This window comes from Vigna angularis, chromosome 7, assembly GCF_016808095.1.
Source record: "Vigna angularis cultivar LongXiaoDou No.4 chromosome 7, ASM1680809v1, whole genome shotgun sequence".
Taxonomy (NCBI): Eukaryota; Viridiplantae; Streptophyta; class Magnoliopsida; order Fabales; family Fabaceae; genus Vigna; species Vigna angularis.
The window spans coordinates 30,535,401-30,552,888 of record NC_068976.1 but is presented as its reverse complement, the minus strand read 5'-3'; the positions used below and the strand labels follow the sequence as shown (position 1 = coordinate 30,552,888).

The 17,488-nt window shown below is 38.6% G+C and overlaps 1 long non-coding RNA gene across 2 annotated transcripts; it reads right to left on the bottom strand.

Annotated features, from left to right (window-relative positions):
- Positions 1 to 6,541: 6,541 nt before the first annotated feature.
- LOC108337469 (uncharacterized) lies at positions 6,542 to 17,421 on the bottom strand. 2 transcript variants are annotated; one of them, XR_001832912.2, is made up of 8 exons: positions 17,198 to 17,421; positions 16,827 to 16,973; positions 16,148 to 16,215; positions 10,156 to 10,290; positions 9,579 to 9,759; positions 7,229 to 7,375; positions 6,920 to 7,099; positions 6,542 to 6,849 (listed from the first exon to the last, which is right to left on the bottom strand). It is a non-coding gene; the product is annotated as an uncharacterized LOC108337469 (long non-coding RNA). The 2 variants fall into 2 exon arrangements; XR_008250776.1 differs by having other exon boundaries at positions 7,229 to 9,759.
- Between the last annotated feature and the right edge of the window lie 67 nt (positions 17,422 to 17,488).

Here is a 17,488-nt window from a genome sequence, read left to right as displayed (position 1 = left end):
CATGCATGCATCATCATGCATGCATCATCATGCATGCATCATCATGCATTCATCATCATACATGCGTCATCATACATGCGTCATCATACATGCGTCATCATAGATGCCTCATCATACATGCGTCATCATAAAGGTTCAAAGAAAAGAGAAGAGAAATATGGCACACCATGCATCGCAAACTCCAACGAGAATTCAAGAAGTACATCAGTAAAAAGTTCAGAATTTTCAGAAAAAAAAGGGGGCGAAAAAGGGTCTCACACGAATTTCAACTCATACATCGGTACATCAACAAAATTCAAAAGAGAAAGTCCAGAGCTATATAACAAGAAAAAAAGAGCATCTGTTTCGAGCTTGTCAAAGCCCAATTATCATCCTGGCATCAAAGCCCAGTTTTCATCCTCGCACCAAATCTCTTTTTTCTTCAAAAAAAAAAAGGTTTATACATCTCTCTAGCGAAATTCATAGGGTAAGTACACCTCTTAAGCGAAATCAAAGGTGATACCCCCTCCACAGCGAGATTCATAGGGAGTGTACACCTCTTAAGTGAAATCAAAGGTGGTACCCCCTCCACAGCGAGATTCATAGGGCAAGTACACCTCATAAGCGAAATCAAAGGTGATACCCCCTCCACAGCGAGATTCATAGGGCAAGTACACCTCTTAAGCGAAATCAAAGGTGGTACCCCCTCCACAGCGAGATTCATAGGGCAAGTACACCTCTTAAGCGAAATTATAGATTATACCCCCTCCACAGCGAGATTCATAGGGTAAGTACACCTCTTAAGCGAAATCAAAGGTGATACCTCCTCCACAGCGATATTCCTAGGGCAAGTACACCTCTTAAGCGCAATCAAAGGTGATACCCCCTCCACAGCGAGATTCATAGGGCAAGTACACCTCTTAAGCGAAATCAAAGGTGATACCCCCTCCATAGCGAGATTCATAGGGCAAGTACACCTCTTAAGCGAAATCAAAGGTGATACCCCCTCCACAGCGAGATTCATAGGGCAAGTACACCTCTTAAGCGAAATCAAAGGTGATACCCCCTCCACAGCGAGATTCATAGGGCAAGTACACCTCTTAAGCGAAATCAAAGGTGATACCCCCTCCACAGCGAGATTCATAAGGCAAGCACACCTCTTAAGCGAAATTATAGGTGATACCCCCTCCACAGCGAGATTCATAGGGCAAGTACACCTCTTAAGCGAAATCAAAGGTGATACCCCCTCCACAGCGAGATTCCTAGGGCAAGTACACCTCTTAAGCGCAATCAAAGGTGATACCCCCTCCACAGCGAGATTCATAGGGCAAGTACACCTCTTAAGCGAAATCAAAGGTGATACCCCCTCCACAGCGAGATTAATAGGGCAAGTACACCTTTTAAGCGAAATCAAAGGTGATACCCCCTCCACAGCGAGATTCATAGGGCAAGTACACCTCTTAAGCGAAATCAAAGGTGATACCCCCTCCACAGCGAGATTCATAGGGCAAGTACACCTCTTAAGCGAAATCAAAGGTGATACCCCCTCCACAGCGAGATTCATAGGGCAAGTACACCTCTTAAGCGAAATCAAAGGTGATACCCCCTCCACAGCGAGATTCATATGGCAAGTACACCTCTTAAGCAAAATCAAAGGTGATACCCCCTCCACAGCGAGATTCATAGGGCAAGTACACCTCTTAAGCGAAATCAGAGGTGATACCCCCTCCACAGCGAGATTCATAGGGCAAGTACAGCTCTTAAGCAAAATCAAAGGTGATACCCCCTCCACAGCGAGATTCATAGGGCAAGTACACCTCTTAAGCGTAATCAAAGGTGGTAACCCCTCTACGAGGTTCGTGCGCCTCACCAACAAGTTATACGAGGTTCGTGCGCTTGTCCATTTAATTTTACAAGGTTTGTGCACCTCACCATCAAGTTATACGAGGTTCGTGCGCCTCTCCATTTAATTTACGAGGTTCGTGCGGCTCACCATCAAGTTATACGAGGTTCATGCGCCTCTCCATTTAATTTTATGAGGTTCGTGCTCCTCACCATCAAGTTATCCGAGGTTCGTGCGCCTCTCCATCAAATTTCAACTCATACATCGGTACATCAACAAAATTCAAAAGAGAAAGTCCAGAGCTATATAACAAGAAAAAAAGAGCATCTGTTTCGAGCTTGTCAAAGCCCAGTTTTCATCCTGGCATCAAAGCCGAGTTTTCATCCTCGCACCAAATCTCTTTTTTCTTCAAAAAAAAAAGGTTTATACATATCTCCAACGAAATTCATAGGGTAAGAACACCTCTTAAGCGAAATCAAAGGTGATACCCTCTCCACAGTGAAATTCATAGGGTAAGTACACCTCTTAAGCGAAATCAAAGGTGATACCCCCTCCACAGCGAGATTCATAGGGAGTGTACACCTCTTAAGCGAAATCAAAGGTGATACCCCCTCCACAGCGAGATTCATAGGGCAAGTACACCTCTTAAGCGAAATCAAAGGTGGTACCCCCTCCACAGCGAGATTCATAGGGCAAGTACACCTCTTAGGCGAAATCAAAGGTGATACCCCCGCCACAGCGAGATTCATAGGGCAAGTACACGTCTTAAGCGAAATCAAAGATGATACCCCCTCCACAGCGAGATTCATAGGGCAAGTACACCTCTTAAGCGAAATCAAAGGTGATACCCCGTCCACAGCGAGATTCATAGGGCAAGTACACCTCTTAAGTGAAATCAAAGGTGATACCCCCTCCACAGCGAGATTCATAGGGCAAGTACACCTCTTAAGCGTAATCAAAGGTGGTAACCCCTCTACGAGGTTCGTGCGCCTCACCAACAAGTTATACGAGGTTTGTGCGCCTGTCCATTTAATTTTACAAGGTTTGTGCACCTCACCATCAAGTTATACGAGGTTCGTGCGCCTCTTCATTTAATTTACGAGGTTCGTGCGTCTCACCATCAAGTTATATGAGGTTTGTGCGCCTCTCCATTTAATTTTACGAGGTTTGTGCTCCTCACCATCAAGTTATACGAGATTCGTGCGCCTCTCCATCAAATTTTACGAGGTTCATGCGCCTCTCCTTCAAGAATTACGAGGTTCGTGTGCCTCACCAACAAATTTTACAAACAAAGTTCATGGGGTATGACACACCCTCCACAGTTGTCACGGCTCTTCAGCAAGGTTCACAAGGTTGCTACATGCTTTACCAGGTACGCTTAGAGGTAATCTCTTTCATTTTCTTTGGACCCAAACGAAATTAGTGTCCTTATCTTTATTTAGCTTTTACTATGATAACACAAAAACTCTAAGGTTCATGTTATCCAGCAAAATCCAAATAAAGAGGGGCAGCTGTCAACACCCAATTTCGTCCGGGTAAGTAAATAATTAAAAATAAAGAATAAGAGAATAATAATTAGTGGTGGGTAAAAAGAGATAAAATAATAACTTTAATACCAAACACAATATTTTTTGAAATGTTAGTTTAATATGGTAATAGTTTGAATTAATATTATGCTAATAATTATAAACAATAATTAAAATAGTATATTAATATAATTTGTTGCGTCAGTTGCTTTTAAAGAGGAAAATATGATTTTCTGACAATAATGATAATCAATGTTTTGAATATTATTTAATTTGTTTTCTGGCAACCATTCTTTTTCTCTACACCATTCTTTTTCTCTTTTTATTGTACTCTGAAGTTTTTTTCTAAAGGTATTTTTTTTCCTACACACAAATAATGTTTTTTTTAAGTATGTGTCGGCCTATGGCCGGTTTCTTTCTTTTTCCCACCATTCTTAAATAAATAAAAAAATACAAAATCTTCAAAACCAAAAAAGATGTCAATCTTGTTAAACCAAATCTTTTTTCGGATTCACTTTTCAAAAATCTAAATCAATCAATAGTAATTTTTAAACAAACTCACAAACCTTTTTCTAGATAAAGAACTATGTGATCCCTGATTGTCCATTATAAATGGATGTACGTAGAACCAAGGTCAATTCTTGTCGGGTTCATAAAACAAAAAATATTTTTTTGTTTCTTAATAGCTTTTTTTATTTATTTTTTTAGGGAAATTTAAACATTTTGAAAAACCACGTCAACTTTATACATTTAATTAAAGGTACTGCCTTTGGGCAGGCGCGATAGGGTGCTAATACCTTCCTTACGCGTAACTGATTCCCGAACCTAAAAATCTCTTTTCGTAGACCATGTCTTATTTTATGATTTTCCATAGTTTTTCCATAATAAATTATGGTGGCGACTCCACAAATCTATTTCTCAAACCCGTTTGTTTTTCGGCTCGTCGTCCCATCGCGATCCCGGTTGCGACACTGCTCATTAGAGACCTCATGATGGGGGCTGCGAAGGCAACATACTATAAGGAATGGGAGAAAAAAATGGGTGAGTTAAAAAATCTGAATGTTGATGCCTTTAATTGGTTAATGGGTATACCAACTAAAAGTTGGTGTAAGCATGCTTTTCGTGCTTATCCTAGGTGTGATGTGTTGATCAATAACTTGTCAGAATCATTTAATAGTACTATTTTATTCGCAAGGGACAAACCTATAATTTCAATGATGGAATGGAATAGATCATACATAATGAGTAGGTTTGCAAGCCTTAGAGAAAAAGTTGACTCATATCCTGGTGATGTTATACCTAAACCGAGGAAAAGATTGGATATGGAGGTTGAAAAGAGTGGGAATTGGCTTCCTGTTTGGGCAGGGGGTTCACAATTTGAAGTAACTCATGGCTTTACCATGGACAAATTTGTTGTTGATTTAAGTAATCACACATGTACTTGTTACTTGTGGGATTTGGTAGGAATACCATGTAGACATGCTGTTGTTGCCATTCATTACAAATCAGAAAACCCAGAACATTATGTTCATCCTTACTATAAGAAACATGCCTATAGAACTTGTTATGCACCAATTATAAGTCCTATCAATGGACAACAACTTTGGCCTACATCTGACTCTCCACAACTACTACCTCCCATTTACAAAACACCTCCTGGGAGGCCAAAAAAATTAAGAAGACGAGAAGGTGATGAATATGTCAGCCATGGAAAATTGTCAAAGACCAATATTGCTATAAGATGTAGCAGTTGCAATGCATATGGACACAATGTAAGGACATGTAAAAAGAGCCAGAAAAGCAAGGTAAATCTTCTTGGTAATGTTATTTAGAAGTTCATTTATTTACAACTATGTGTTATCTAACTATCTTTACTCCTTTCATAGGACAAAAGGGGTGCTTCTACATCAACACCTGGATCTGCATCAAGAAGGGCTGCATCTGTAGGAAGGGGGGCATCTGCAGGAAGGGGGGCATCTGCATCACAAGCTGGAAGGAGATCAGCCAGAGATGCAGGGGCTGGGGCTACATCAACATCAGAAGCTAGAGGATCTGCAACTATGCGTGAAGGGGGAACAAGAGCATCCTCAAGAGTGGCTGGACAAATTCTAGGGTCTCAAGCAAGTTGTAATTGAAGGATGTAATTTCAGACAAGTTGTAGTGGAGAAAGTATTTTTTTAAAGTAGTGGCTGTAACTCTTATTTAAAGTAGACTGGCTGGACCACTTTTTTGTCTTCTAGTGACTGTAACCCTTTAAAGTATGCTGGGACCACTATTTGTACAACTTCTTTATTAATCAATATGGACCACTTTTGCAGTTGATGTTATTTGAACCATTATGCAGTATTATATTTAATTCCAGTGGCCTTTATTTATGCTGTTGTCACAGACTTTGCTTTGCTTTTATTTATGCTGTAACTGGTTTAGCTGGTGTAGGCAAAAGTCTTCTGCTTTGCTTTTATTTATGTTGTAACTAGTTTAGCTGGTGTAGGCAAAAGTCTTCTGTCATGGCTTTTATTTATGCTGTAACTGCTTTTAGTGTCTTTATAAATTTTAAACTGGTTTTTCAGACTGCTAAACTGGTTTATAAATTTTAGCCTCTACTGGCTGCTGGAACAAGTCATGATTGGTACAACAAACTTGCTCCAATCATAATTTTGAGTGCCTAAATTGATTTCTGCAAATTTGTCATTCCAAACCACCACTTTTGGTGTTAAAGAGCAACTCATACAGTGATATTTTCATCTGGAAGCTTTTACCCTCTGCTGGCAGTTAGTACATGTCACATTTGGTAAAACAAAGTTGCTCAAATCATCACATTAAGATTCCAAACTCGTTTCTGCAAAATTGACATTTAAACCCCCAAATTTTGAACACTTTTTCTGATAAGTTGCAGAATTTGGTGATTTTGTGCTTGTTGTGTTTATTGCATCACATTACATCTTAAATTGGTAGTAAAAGCTTGGTTTACAAACAAGAGCACAGTCTGCATTGTAAAAGCTGGTTTCGAATTGCCATAAGTTGGAGGTTATACTTATACTTTCACAATTCTGCTGTCTGCTTTAGCAGTTTATATGCAGCAGCAATCCAAGATGAATCCAACATGACAAAAGGACCAAGCTGCTAATATGATCAATATATAACACAAATGCACATAACACAACCATCAGGGCACAATTGAACTGAACTTCCACATTTTATTCAATTTCAAACTTCAAAGTACATCCACAACATTATCTATCTAATTACAATTTACCTTCAACACAAACAGAATACAAAACATAGTTGTTAATGCCCATGACAATACAAAAAACACCAACATCATTTTGAAATTTTTCTCTCTTACTCTAATTTCTTCTTCAACTTGTCCTTCTTCTTCCTTAGATTCAACACAACATTTTCAATACACACTTCAACTTCTTCACTCTTCCTTTGTAAGCTTCCTTCCATTTCGAAATCTCCTTCATCAATCCATTCAAAGAAGTTACAGCTTGAATTACTCTGCAAATGAAAATTACAAATCACCAATACAATCTTCAACACAATAAATAAAGCTTTTATTCTCACTTACTGCCCAATTTCTACATCTATAAAATAGTTTCCCTTTGTTCTTCAATGTAGTTGCCTTCAACAACAACAATTTTTCCCACAATCACAGTTTTTTGAAGCTAAGTGAGAGGATCCACATGTTTGGGACATTCCAGAACCTATGCTCCTTGGTGTGCAACCTCCTCTATCACCTTTCATTTCCCTTCAAAAGTGATTAAGAAAGAAACTTAAGTTCGAAACCAAAACCCTACAACAAAACCCTACAACAAAACCCTATATCCCTAAATCCATCCATCATTTTAAACCAAAACAAAGACGACAATGAACTTACGTGGCCAACTCCACCAATGCCCAACAAGGTGATATCCAAGCTTGAACCTTCTTTCGACCTCGTCTTTGCTCAAATCCTTTACACAACACTTTCCAATGAAACTAATAAACCAAACTTTACCAATGTTGGATTAACTTTGCATTTTAACTGTAAGAACACGTGGACAGAGACGTTAGACTCATCAGCACATTTTTAACGGCGTTAGTTTTCGAGGACTAAAACCAAAGTTTCGAAAAGAATGAAAACCAAATTGTACCTTATTTTGAAAGATGGACTAAAACCAGAAACGGCCAATAGTTTAGGGACTAAAAACATATTTAACCCTTCCTAATTTGAGAGTGTGAAGAACTAAAACATTGAAGTTTAGTGTTCTGGTTAAATCGAGTCTTTACTATTTTATCCAACACAATTTTTTATAGAATAAAAACAGTGCATCCTATGTAATTTTCTATGATTTAATTTGTACTGACAAATAACTCTTTAAAAGGGCATCTTCCATCCTAAAATATCGGTTACGTTTTACCATAAAAAAAGGGAAAAGGTTTTTCACATAAGAAAAAGTGCTGAGACAATTTACAATTGTTTTCTTTTGTCATGACAATCACCAATGTAATGAGATCTGTTCAAACATAGACCATCTTTCAGAATTTTGAAGAAGTGTTTGGATTAGTGTTTTAGGAGGTCAATTTTAAATCTAATTCAATCTTACAAAATTGGTTATAAAATTGGTTTGTAAGGTGATTCCACTTATATATTCTAAATTGGTCTAAATTTTGAGTCTTCATCTTTATATGATATTTAACTTTTTCACTTAAGCTCACACTTGGATTCCCAACAATTTTTCCCTCAAGTATAAGTCCCTTCACATTGGCACTTCTGCTAACCACGAGTACCCCTTCTTGAACTACCGTTCATCTCAAAGGGACACACTTGCCTAACCCTCCATCAAGAAGACTTTCAATATAGGGACTCGTCTAAGCCAGTCACCAACACGAACCTTCAGCTCACAGGTCCTAGGATCAGAACCTGACTCTGATACCATGTTAGGAAGTGAACTTTAAGTCTAACTCAATCCTATCAAATCGACTTGTAAGGTGAAGTTTACACTCCTTATATATACTAAATTGGTCTTAACCCTAATCGATGTGAGACTTCTAACCATTTGTAACTCAAGGAACTAACAAAAAAGATAACACGAAAAGCTATGATGCCTAGATACTTCAATTTAAGGCACCGATACTTCAATTTGGAGCACCGATACTTATTAATGAAGTATCTAATCTATAAATTAATAGTACTTTTATTATAACAAATAATTTATAATTTTTAACTTTCACAACATTTATAAATATTTATGAAAGGGTTTATGGATCTTCATCTGTATATGATATTTAACTTTCTCACTTTTGCTCAATGTAGGACTTAAGCTCACACTTGGATTCCCAACAATTTTCCCCTCAAGTATAAGTCCCTTCACATTGGCACTTTCACTAACCACGAGTACCCCTACTTGAACTACCGTTCATCTCAAAGGGACACACTTGCCTAACCTCCATCAAGAAGACTTTCATTATAGGGACTCATCTAAGCCAGTAGTCACCAACACGAACCTTCGGCTCACAAGTCCTAGGATCAGAATCTGATTCTGATACCATGTTAGGAAGTGAACTTTAAGTCTAACTCAATCCTATAGAATCGGCTTGTAAGATGATGTTTGCACTCCTTATATATACTAAATTAGACTTAACCCTAATCGATGTGAGACTTCCAACCATTTGTAACTCATGGAACTAACGAAAAAGATAACATGAAAAGCTATGATGCCTCGATACTTCAATTTGAGGCACCGATACTTCAATTTGGAGCACCGATACTTATTAATGAAGTATCTAATCTATAAATTAATAGTACTTTTATTATAACAAATAATTTAAAATTTTTAACTTTCACAACATTTAATGTATATGATTTTATTTTCACACAATAGCAATTATATATTTATCATGTTTTTAAGAATTTTTGTAAACTTTTCAATATGTATATATATTGTTAAATACATGTCGTATCTAATACATGTATCATATCGTGAGTCACATATGGAAAGTAAAATAAAATAACCCAAACTTATCAGTGAAAGGCAACAGGGAAACTAACCAGCACAAATAGAACATTGATAATAGTTGATGAATATTTATATACGATATTAGACGAACAAATTTTTTGTGAAATCCTAATCAGAATGCATTTACATGACTACAAAACTAAGAAAAAATTTATAACTGAGAATCAACTATACATATAGCAAGGAATAGCAGAGTGGTATTTCAAGGAAAGGAATAAGAAAATAGACCTGCTCAATAAAGTAAACAAGCAAATCCTGAGAGTTCACGGTCACCAGATTGGGAGCAAGTTTCCATGCAGTCCTTGTAAAGATTTTCCCTTTTTGACAAAGCAATAAACTGCTTCCATCTTCCAGCTTTTTTATAAATATAAGCTACACGCCTCATCTCAAGAAGCTCATGCTTTTCAATCTGCACTTAAAATTGTTAATAATCGTTCAAACTTTAAGGAATTGTTTGGTTTGAGAATGTGTTTTCCATTTTCATTTTTAATTACAGAATGTAATCACGTTTCAGAGTTTGTATAAGAAACATTAAAACTTTTGATTCCACAGTTTTCTGTTTTTATTACAAAATTTTACGTTTTCACAGTTTCCCATAAGCTTTTGAAATCAGGGAAGTAAATGAAAATAAAGTGAAATTTTTGTAATCAAATGTAAAAAAAGAAACAACCAAAAAAACATTTCTTCAAACCAAATGATATAAGTTTCTCAGTAAACTTCAGATTTCAGTTTTACCAATTTGTGCAAGTTCAAGGAACATTGTGTCATGAAATAACAATCAGACATAAGAATAGAAGCAACGGACCTGAAGGGCCCGAATGAAAAGGCCGGCCTTCTCACAAAGATGAGCAATTCATGGATGATCGTAATGACTAAACATGCCATTAGCTAATGTAGCATCAGCAACATTTGGAAACGTCACAAGATTAATTTCCAGCACCTACAGATAGTAAATACTAAAATAATTAATAAAGAAACTATATAACAACAATTGGGTCATGTATAGAGATTACAGCAAATAAAATAGAAGAAGGAAATTTGTATTAAGTTTGTTAGATCTAATGATCAACTTGCATATATGTTAACAAAATCATTAAGGGAACATTGAATTGATTTTATCTGTTCCAAGCTTCGGAAAATGCTATATACTTACTAGTCATACCTATCTTTGTATCTAAGTATCTATGATTGATCTATGATCTTCCCTATACATATTGTATCAGGATCCTATAATATAAATATGACAACATATGAGGAGAGTTCTCAAGCTCTCTCAGTTACTCTTAAATGTAGTCCTTTTTCCCACTGTTCCTCCTACCTCACCCGCCTCCTCTTCTTCACCAAGATGATGATCCTCAACTTCTTCGCAATGGTGTCTGGACTATAAGCCCCTCCATAATGGAAACACCTACCTTCCTCCCTCCTTCTAATACTCGGGATAGGGAAATCCTCTTGATCCTCGATTCCTCAGGCCTCCTGCTGAGTTTTCTCCTATATTTGAACCATATGTTGTTCCATTCCTTTCTTTCCTCACATTGCTATCATTATTGGAAGCAACCTGCGAACTTCCTACTCCTTTAAAGGCTTTTGTACGTGACACTACTCTTGTCCCTCCTTGATACAGAAAATTGGAGTTGTTATTTCGGTATAATACTCCTCTCCCTCATCTAGCATCTTTCATTGAATCCTCCACATCACAAACAATTTCTGTTAGGATATAGGGTATTTGGGGATATAAGGATATAATGGGAAATGGGATTAGGATAGAAGGTAGAGGAACTGTATAAATAGATTGTTTGGATAGTTAGAAGGGACTTTTTTGGAGAGATCTTTGTTGACAAGTATTGACCTGTGAAGAGGGTTAAGCCTCTATTCAGTTGTACAGAACATTCTTTCTGTGAATAATATTCAGTTTTTCCTATCTTTCTTGTGTCTTTTGGTGAGAAAGAGAGTTCTTGATTAGGTTCCCAAATTAAGAACCTAACAATTGGTCCGACCTGCCGGATTGAGACACCGCCGGAATCGTGTGCGGGTGAAGGAAATTGCGGTTGATAGAATGAAGGCGCAGACAGGGGAGCTACGACCAGATTATGCAGCAATACGCCAAGATTATGCTGCAATACGCCAAAATTATGCTGTAATACACAAAGATTTGCAAGAAATAATGAGGATGATGGGGGCGCGGGCTCACAACAACGACGAACAATCAGGTGGAAGTCAGGCTTCCGTAAACGGGAACCAGCGACAGGCTTCTGTCAAAGGGAACCAGCGACGGTGCGAGGAGGATATTGGAGGGAGAGTGGGTGGCGATTACGGTGGGACCCAAACCCACAATCACGGTGGCGATCACCAGGAGGTGCAGAATCAATGGCGGAAAAGGGTTGAATTAACCGCTTTCGAAGGGCTGGACCCGTTAAACTGGATCAATAGGGCGGAGAGGGTTTTCGAGCTTCAAGGAGTAGCGGAGGAGGAGAAAGTGCGGTTCGCGGACATAAGCATGGAGGGCAACGCGGTCTACTGGTTCAGAGCCTGGAAGGAGAAAGCCAAGAATCGTTCCTGGGATGGCTTGAAGGAGGCCCTGGTGATAAGGTTTGGAACCATTGTTGAGCGTTTGGCGGCATCGAAACAGATGGCGACGGGGGAAGAGTATGTGCAGGGAGGCGAAAAGGTAAGGAAAGGGAGCGGGATAGAAGACGAGTCATCTAGGGGACGAACGCGAGAAGCGGTTACCGAGCGGTACGAGGCCAAGTACTGTAGACCAGACCGAACGGGATTAGCCGAAAAGTCCGAGGCCGATCGCTATAACACAGGCCGATCGAGAGTTGCCGAGCGGTCAGACGAAATAGAAGACCAGTCGACTTGGGGAGGAACGAGCGGCCAGTGCATACAGTCCGAGGCCGATCGCTATAACTCAAGCCGATCGAGATTTGCCGAGCGGTCCAAGGACATAGAAGACCAGTCGTCTTGGGGACGAACAAGCGGTCAGTGGACACAGTGCGAGGCCGATCGCTATAACACAGGGTTGTTGAGTGGTCCGAGGTCAAGCGCAATATCCCAGGTGAGGTTGTCGAGCGGTCTGAGATAGAATTAGACCTGAAGCAGACGGAGTTGTCCACTCTCTTGGTTGGAGGCCCTATTCAGCCAAAAGCGATGAAGTTGCACGGTTCGATAGATAAAGAGCCGAACGGTATAAATATAGTGGGAAGAGAGCCGAACGGTATATAGATAGTGGGAATTGAGTCGAACGTAGAAGAGGTTATTGGAGCCGAACAGTTGAAGGGAACGATAACCGAACGGTTGAAGTCAAGGGGAGGAACCGAAAGGTAGAGAAGCATGGGAAAGCAAGTCGAGCGGTATAAAGATAGGAAGAAGAAAACCGAACGGTAGAAAAGCATGGGAAAGCAGGCCGAGCGGTATAAAGACAGGGAGAAGAAAACCAAACGGTCGAAAAGCGTGGGAAAGCAAACCGAACGGTATAAAGATGGGGAGAAGAAAGCCGAATGGTATAAAGATAGGAAGAAGAGAGCCCAACGGTAGAAGAAGTTATTTTACAGGGAAGGATAAGAAGCTCCTCACTTTCAAGGAAATAATGCAAACACGAAAAGGGTCCTATAAAGTCTGTATCTCATCTCGACCACCACCAAGCCTCCTGACTAGAATTGGAGGGCATCCAATAAATTCTGTATGTCATCTCGACCACCACCCAAGCCTCCTGATTTGAATTGGAGGGCATAATCAGTGGGTTCCCTTCCTAGAATAACAAGATTATAAAGAGGAGCCAGGAGATCAAGTTTTTCGTTTCCAACCTTGAGGACAAGTTTGTTCTGCAACGGGGTGTAATGTTAGGATATAGGGTATTTGGGGATATAAGGATATAATGGGAAATGGGATTAGGATAGAAGGTAGAGGAACTGTATAAATAGATTGTTTGGATAGTTAGAAGGGACTTTTTTGGAGAGATCTTTGTTGACAGGTATTGACCTGTGAAGAGGGTTAAGCCTCTGTATTCAGTTGTACAGAACATTCTTTCTGTGAATAATATTCAGTTTTTTCTATCTTTCTTGTGTCTTTTGGTGAGAAAGAGAGTTCTTGATTAGGTTCCCAAATTAGGAACCTAACAATTTCCATGGCCAAAATTGAATATTTCGGATCATGTGGCCTAGTCTGGCTGCGTATCTTATTTTGTAAACCAGCAAAGAGATACCCCAACAACTATTGTTCAGAAATATGCAGAATTTGTGACACCAACAATTCAAACTCTTGGATGTAATCCTCTACTTTATAATTTTGCCTTATTGCTGCCAACGTTCAAAAACTGTGTTGCGGTCCTTGCCTCCAAATCTCCTATTCAACGCAGTTGCCATATCTTCGCAAGATGGATGTCTTGTTTTTTGTTTCCAGAATTTAAACCGGTGACTTGCATTCCCCTCCATAATGATGAAGGCCAAGCCTAACTTTTCCCTTGGAGTGACATTCTGCACCTCAGAATTTTTCTACCTTGAAATCCACCCTAACTGATCACTCCCTTCAAATGTAGGTAATTCCACCCTTTTCATCCAATGTCTCTGGACTTCTTCCCCTTCCTCATCGAATCTGTTATTGTGTACAGATCTTTCTTCCCTCCTTCCTCCATCATTAATAGAATTTTAACCCCTTCCAGGCTTTTATCGGCTTTCTTGGAATGACGCAGCAGCACTGATTTCTTGCAAACTATCTTTCATGATATCCATTTGTACCGCTGTCATAGCCCTCTCTTGTTCGCTGGCCCATTTCTCTATAGCATTCATTCTATTCTCCATAATTCTCCATGGTCAGATCAAATTGTTATGTTCCACGACCCAAAAAACAAGATAACACACCACCTTTCCTAAATGTTCCTCATGATATCACTCTCACAGTGAATCAGAAAAAAAGAAACCAAGGTATTTGTTTACAATGGACGATGCTTCCCTTCCCACAGGACGGAAGTTCCTGTGAACTATACACACTCCGAAAACTACCCCACACAACCGCCCTTCATCCTATATAAAGACTCTCTCATAAAGGCTCACCCCTGCCCTGACACAAACTCCCCTCTAACTACTTTTTATTAATAAATTTTCTCCTAAAATATACATTCCATTTCCTATCACTGTCTCTATGCCTATCAGTAGCCTCTGACATCCCCAGGAGATATGACCTAAATAGTAAATGGTAACTAGTGCTTATTAAGCTTGAGTAGTCCTCACCTTAATAGTTGATTTTGTGACATTGAATTAGGTCCAAAACCCAAATTTTAAAATGCTACCAAAGTCTATCTTAGATCTATTGTTAGGTCACCCACATTTTCCATGCATAAGTTCCATAAACTCTAGGCACAAGGGGGAGAATTGAGGTATTTACATATCTTAAAGGTGTTAAAACACTTAAAGGTTTCCAAGTAGATGATAAATGTATATCAAATTTCTAATTACAAAAGAAACATTAATATTTTGTAAATCGTAGTGCTTTGACATGTAAATCGTGAAGTATAAGTTAATTCGTAGATTTTCATCACCATATAATCATAACATGTTTGTAAAACAAGTCTACCTAGGAGAACAAGTGAAGATAGATAAGATACCCCTCTAGTTAGTTCCTACATTTTAAGGGATGAATGAACGTCATTCTTACAAATGGCCAGTCAAATAGATTGCCAACCGTTTGCAGACCATTAATATGCTGACAGAAGGAATTTCTAAAACCAAAAATCTTCATTGGTTCACTATCACCTAGAATATAAGAGTGGAAAAGATATTAAATACAAAAACCTAACCTTGTGTTTAGGTAGGAATTTCACAATTTCTAAGACATTCAAATACATTACATTTGAATTAATGTCATTTCACATTGTTTCATTTTTCAATGTTTTGTTTAGATAAGGCAATTCAAATTTAGTGAATTTTAATTTTCTTGTTTGGTAAAGTATTTCAATTACAACCAAATTCCAAAAATTATTTAAATATCAAAAAATTGTTAAAAATTCTAAATTCAAAAATATCAATATTGATAATCTTTTGTAGCCCAGATTGAGCCAAGTCAGGGCAAAGCACACTATGTCAAGTTGGGATGGGTCCACATTCATTTGAGTTAGGGTCTACCCACATTTAGTTTAGTTGGGCTTGGCCAAGGTGGGTCCTAGTTCGATCAAGACCAAATCAAATCGGATTGAGTTGAGTTGAGTTTGTTTGAGCTCAAGTCGATTCAAGTTGGCCTAATTAGGCTAGGTCCATCTCGAGTCAAGTTCGGTTAGGTCCAGTCTAGGTTGGGTATAGGTCAATTGGGCCCAGGTATACCGAGACAAATAAGGTTAAGTTTAGTTGAGTCAGGTTGGGCTTCTGTTGGCCAAAGACATCGGGTCAAAACCAAGTCAAACTTAATTAGGCCAAGTTGACCTGGGCAAGACAATCAAAACTACAAAGACCAAAATATGAACTTGAGAATATGGAGAATTTCAAATTCTTTCTTTCCATGTAGAGTTTGAAATTCTTTAATTTTAAGTAATCCACTTAATCTAATGAAATTCTAGAATTTCAATTTCTTTCAAAATTCCTTACCCAAACAACATATTTCGTCATAAAGCATTACACATTCTCTAAAAAAAAATGAATTACCTTTTTAATATGCCCTATCCAAACACACGATAAAAAGTTCTAGTGCATAGCATGAAATTGGTGTATAAGATGTTCAAATGTCAAATTAGAAAATAGAATTCTATATGGAAAACAGGTAATTAAAACATATGAGAAGTAATAGAAAATTATGAAAACTCAACTGACCAATGATATACAGCCGTCCGAGTGACAATTCCTAGCGTGTTTGGAGTTATCCACTTCCGAAAGACAACCTGAAGGAATTGAAACATCAAACACATGATAATTAATAATCACATATGCATCCCAACACACTCTACGAAATAGATTCTTATAAGGTAAGATTCATGGATTTAAATTGCAAACCACATCACGTGATGCAGCCACAGCATCTGCTTGCTGTGGTGGCCGCCACAACTACATAAAGTTGTGATTGTGGATCACATTGACCACAGTTGGTCCTTTAGCCACCGACATGCAATGTTCTACAACAATAACTAAAAACCTCGACCATATCTAATTCTAAATCATTGACAGATTTACGCCTGTCCTTTCATCCGATGTAATTTCATCTTTGCTTTTGTTTCAATGTTAAAAACTTGCAAATGATCCTGTGTAGTCCCTGGAACTTGGGCTGAAAATAGAACCTCATATTCAGAGACATACAAAATCCATATGTGCACAAGCTGCAGTTATCCGAATCATTAACTAGCACAATGACACAAACCACAGTGATCATTCACCATGACGAGATGCGTACACAGAACTTATCGATTTTTATTCTTCCATAGCCACAAAAGTAGAGAAAAACATGCATGATATACAATTAGGAGCTACCAACACAAATCAGAGCCTCCAACGTTACCTTCCAGAGCAAGAATACGAGTTGTGGTTCATTAGAGCACAATCAGCAGTTATGGGCCGTCTCAAAGGCTGCATTGGCGTACTCGTCCGATTCCATTGTCACATGAGTAAATGTCATGAATTTCCGGTTGATTGCGACGCTTCCCAGCTGCAAAAGAACACCAAATCGAAAATAAAACAAAAAAAGTGGAAACTTCACAGTTGGGTCACTGTAATGGAATGGTGACAACGGTATGAGGCTATGAGATCTAACGAATGAAAAAAATAGAGACAACCCACACCCATTTGCTGAAAATGAAAAAAAAACTTTGATTTTGGAAATGGAAATGGGAAATTAAGACGAGGGTAGGAGTGGAAAACAGAGACACTAACCGTTAAGGTCTATTTCATGGTGATAGGGGCGTTTGCAGCAATTGTACATGAACAATAGCATCAGAGAGAGACAGAGACGTTAGGTAGAAAGAGAATGTTGAAGTTTAGAGGAAGAAATTTGTTACACTTTGAGATATGATGCAACGAAAGCTACGCGGAGAAACAGTGAGATACAGTGAGACGGATGAACGGAACAGGAGAAACCGGAAGGGTAGATTACGAAATTCCAACACTCAGCCTGGTATAAAACTTGGGCCTAGAAATCATGTATGAACTTAGGATAGACTTTTA